The sequence below is a fragment of the Leucoraja erinacea genome, chromosome 2 (assembly GCF_028641065.1).
Source record: "Leucoraja erinacea ecotype New England chromosome 2, Leri_hhj_1, whole genome shotgun sequence".
Classification (NCBI taxonomy): Eukaryota; Metazoa; Chordata; class Chondrichthyes; order Rajiformes; family Rajidae; genus Leucoraja; species Leucoraja erinaceus.
Genome location: NC_073378.1, coordinates 101,843,029 through 101,847,828, shown reverse-complemented (window position 1 = coordinate 101,847,828; position 4,800 = coordinate 101,843,029). Strand labels below are relative to the sequence as shown.

Sequence of the window (4,800 nt, the reverse complement as noted above, 5' to 3'; positions counted from 1 at the left end):
TCTATTGATATTTGACCGTGGTTTCAGGGATAATGGATTACTCAAACATATGGACTAGTGATTCTGTTTTGAGGAAATTCAGAGAATTGGTCACAAATTGCACTGGTGAGTTACAGCTCGAATAGAGTCACAGAAGGAGACCATTCAACCACATGAGTCCATGTCACTGCAGAGTAATTCAGTCAATCCCTTTCTTCTGCTCCACCAGTGTAGCTTAGCAAAATAGCTACCTTCAGAAGCAACCCTCCGTTAAATTCTCCAGCTACGGCATCCCAAATGCTCAGGTTTCACATTTGTAGTTTTACTTCGGAGTCACGTGAGTGACTTCGTGAAGAACCCCGCTTCCACGCATGCGTGTCATATCGCTACACGCATTGCAACGAGTCACACAGAGGGGAACGGCGTTCCCCAAGCGGGAGAATTTGAAAGTCGGGAACAGCAGGTAAGAGACTCTGCGTTCCTTTTTTCTACTTACCTTTTAGGTGGCTGCGGAAAGCTGGCGGGGGAGACCCGTGGAGTGCGAGCAGCCGGCAGCAGCAACGGCACGAGTTTCCCTGGAGGGGAACAACCTGTGCCCGACTTTGCTCCCGCACCGGCAAAATTCACTTCTCGGCCAGGCGGGAAGCAAGCAAAGAGGTCCCGTATGCCAGTCTCAAGCGAGAGCAGTCGCTAGCGGCCAGCGCGGAGGCAGCAGGACAGAGAGCAGGGACCAGCGCTGTAAGTACCTGGGGTACACAGCAGGGCTGGAAACGCTCAGCGAGTGCAGCGGCACTAATGGAGCTAGGAACTGGACGTCCGGGCCGAAAACCTTCTTCAAAAGGTAAGCACCGGGGTTGGTCCAATGGGTCCCTAGGTACAGCCGGGTTTTACCGGCTGCGGAACTGCCGCGAAGGACCAGGGCCGTGAACTCCGGGGTCGGTCCGAGCGGCTCAAACCCAACACACAGGGAACGACGTGGGAGCACTCCGGAGCCGACACAGCCCCAAAGACCGACGCTACATGGGCCTGGGGCTGTGGAACAGGTAGGAGAATTCCTTACCTTTCTTATTCTTTCCAGGAAGGCTGACGAGCTGCCGTTTCTACAGCAGCAGTCAGCCAGCAACGGAAGTCGGCACCACTGTCTCCCAGAACGGGAGCGAGTGCCAACTTCACCCCAGACGGGGTGAAGGGAAAAACAGAGCCAACAACCCACAAAACAGTGGGTTGTATTAGGGCTCTGGCACTTTTAAAATTAACGGAGAAGGACCAGCCCCTTAAACACCGGGGTCGGTCCGAGCGGTTCAAACCCGACACGCAGGGAACAACGGAGAATGAAAAGTCGGGAACAGCAGGTAGGAGACTCTGCGTTTCCTTCCACTTACCTTTAGGTGCAGACATGGACTGGGTCCATGTAAGGTGCTGGCAGCGGCAGGAGCACTGGCAGTGGCAGGAGCAGCAGCGGCAGGAGCGGCAGCGGCAGGAGCGGCAGCGGCAGCCGGCAGCGGTAGGAGCAACATGGGCACATCGATTCCCGGAGGGGGAAAACATCTGTGCCCAACTTCGCTCCAGCACGGTGAGAAAATTCATTTCTCAGCAGCAGCAGTAACGGCCAGCGCCGAGGCCAAGGACTTTGCAGTGCAGTTGACTGGCTGCAATCTACCACAAGGGACCAGTAATGTGAGTACCAGGGTCGGTCCCAGCGGGGTTTTAGTTACAGTAATCGCTTCTCGGCCTTTTGGCTAAGATCAAGTGTAGTATCTGTTCTTATCAGTTTAATATCTGATACGTCCCTTATCTAGGGACCATATATTAAATAAAAACTATAGTAGCTGTTATCAGTTTAATGTCTTATATGTCCCTTATCCAAGGACCATATAAGTAGGAGTGCCCAGAATTGTGGGCATTAGAGTGGGGTTGACCGGCTGCAACGACCACAAGGGGCCAGTACCGTCAGTACGGGGGTCGGTCCCAGGGGTCTAAGATAAAGGAGCAGCCAGGAGCGCTGAGAGCGTTGAAGCCGGGTTAAAGAAATAGATGGAATCAGCTGTGCCAGTTATCCTCCACACCGGCCATATCCACTCCACGGAAGGAAGGACAAAGCTGGAGAAGGAGGACCGTGGAACAACGGGCAGCCAGCAGCAGCCAGCGGCACTTGGATCATCCATAGTGGGATCAGCTGTGCCCGATGTCAGCCCCGCACCGGCCAGATCCAGGCGGCCGAGCGGTAAGGCTAGACACAAATCAAGCAAGGTAGTGGACTCAGGGGGTCCGACTTTGCATAAAACCGCCGGCAACCAGCGCCCGAGAGGGCTGGAGCGGGAAGAAGCGGTGTATGGAGCCTTGCTCCAACGTGATAAACCCACAGCAGTACCTCTTTGAGGGCTGCACAATGCTTCTACCCCATCAGAGGGGAGCACTGTGGGTCAGTTCTGGGTTGACTTGCAAGAGGGGTCCGCAGAACAAAAGACAAGTGGGCAGCAGTTAAGCCCCACATGGGTACCCCGTGCGGGACCCTAGAGATCTCTAACTCTAAAAAAGAGTAGGCAGGACCCTGATGGGCCAGAGCCTGGTAATACAGCATCCCATGATCCTAACACAGCAGGGACTCTGCTGGACATGGTGGCTGATTACTTTAACCAAGTCAAACATGGGTAGACTTGGATCCAGGATGGCAATAGTATTACTATATGTCTGGCCACAAACGCCAACAAGGAAAATTTACAGACACTGGCCAGACATCTGCCACCTGGCAACGGTGAGGCATTACAGGTGCCCAGTGTAAACCAATGCATTTGGCAGCAGATGGGGACGAACATCAGGAACCAGGACCTCAAGATCCACAGAACCTTAAAGGGATTGACGGAAGGCATCATAGCATACACCCGCACCCTGGACTAAACGTAGGTAACCAAAAGACCATCAAGACGCACCAGCTCTGTTTAGTAATATGCAATATGACCTGAACTACACGTGGAAGGCGGCCATTCAGCCAGCACTGGGACCCCAAAATATGCTACCATTTGCAAATAAAGAACCGTGTGTGGACAAAGCCAAGACACTGGGGCTCATCAAGGCCAGCGCAAGGGCCTATTTTGGAGCATGATACCAGCCACAGGCAAGGCCATAAAAAATGTGGCTCATACCAGTGGCAGTGCCAGAAATCAATATTACCCTGGAAGATGCGGAAGACTCAACCTCCCACATAACTCCGAACAAGAGATATCAAACCAGAACCTCCTTTTCAAAAAACCAAGGAAATAACACAACCACCGGTAACCATGGAGGTAGGTGGGTGGGGTTTTTTCTTCTGTTAAAATAGGGACCTACGATGGTAGGGGAGGTTGCAACACTACAGTTATGTATGGTATATAATCACTACAGATTCATATAATCTCAGCAGTATTCAGGGTTATCTGATAGGATTTACTCATCCCAATAACCACAGTACAACATACACCAGAAGGGCATTTTGTCCTTACCTAAACCAAACAATTCTAAAACTAGCTTCGCATTGTTATGTAAACAAAGCCATAGGGTGATGTATTTCCCCCGTTCGGCCCCATCAATGGGGTACTAGGGAAAATTCAACTACACTCGGCATCTGGAATTCTCAGAGTACCCGACTGACCTTCAAAATCATGGTATTCGGTCATACAGGGGATGGTGTTACAACCATGTTCCCTAATGAACATAAGAAAAAAAAAAAAAAAAAAAAAAAAAAAAAAAAAAAATTTATCCAGTGACTGGAGGCAGTCATCCATGCCATAAGACTATGGATTTATTGATTTGTAGAGTCTAAAAGACCCACTACACGGCTTTCGGCTGTCAGACAGGACGATGAATCTCATCTCATCTGCACTAAGACTGTCAACACGGAAGCAGTACCTTGGACACATCAAGAAATGGGGCATATACTGCTTGGACAACAACCTCGACCAAAGGCCAAGAACTTTCTGGCCGTATTGGAATTTTAACAAGCCTCCATTATGATAATCGATGGAGCTACAGTGCCATCAATAGTGCCACAAGTGCACTCTCCAATTACCTATCACAAGGAACGGAGCGGCACGAGGTGGGAACGCACCCCTGGTAAGAAAACCAGGTACTCCGAAATCTGGGACGTGGGTGTCGTTTCTCAATATGCTGAGGAGCTTGTAGCTCATAACAGCGTTGTCACTTCAGTAACAGACCAGGAAGATGGTTATGCTCATGGTGTTATTTACCGCACAACAAGTCCAGCCATTAAGCAAACTGCGCCTGGACTCCCTGATCATCTCACCGAGAAACTGGTGTTGTCATACAGGATTTAATAAAAGAAAACAGATCGGTTTCCTTGGGTCAAGTGTTTGAATTTATGGTACACCCATATGGCAAACGACTGTGTATAGCAAGACACATCTAACAATACATAGAATATACTAAGAACATTCGAGGTCAGGAAATGGAGTTGTTTATCTCTTACAAGAAACCGCATGAAAGGGTTACGACTCAAACTATATGAAGGTGGCTCAAATAGGTCCTAAAAATGACACTAATGTTTTAACTCTCATTCCACCAGGGCTGCAGCAACATCCGCAGCAAAAATTGTACAGGTACCCACAGACCAAATCCTCAGAATGACAGGATGGTCATTCAAAAAGGGTTTTCCACAGGTTTTATAATAAACCAGTTATTTTTTGGAGCCATCATTTGTATTAAGAAAACATTTTATGTCCAACAAAATAATTGCCCGAAAGGTTACAGGGCTATGATTCTCAAATCTTAAAAAATGTTATATAATTTTTTCATTATACCACACAACTCTTTGTATAATTGTGTTTT

At 49.1% G+C, this 4,800-nt stretch overlaps 1 pseudogene; it reads left to right on the top strand.

Annotated features, from left to right (window-relative positions):
• Positions 1-1,698: 1,698 nt before the first annotated feature.
• LOC129716536 (U2 spliceosomal RNA) lies at positions 1,699-1,804 on the top strand (annotated as a pseudogene).
• Positions 1,805-4,800: the final 2,996 nt, after the last annotated feature.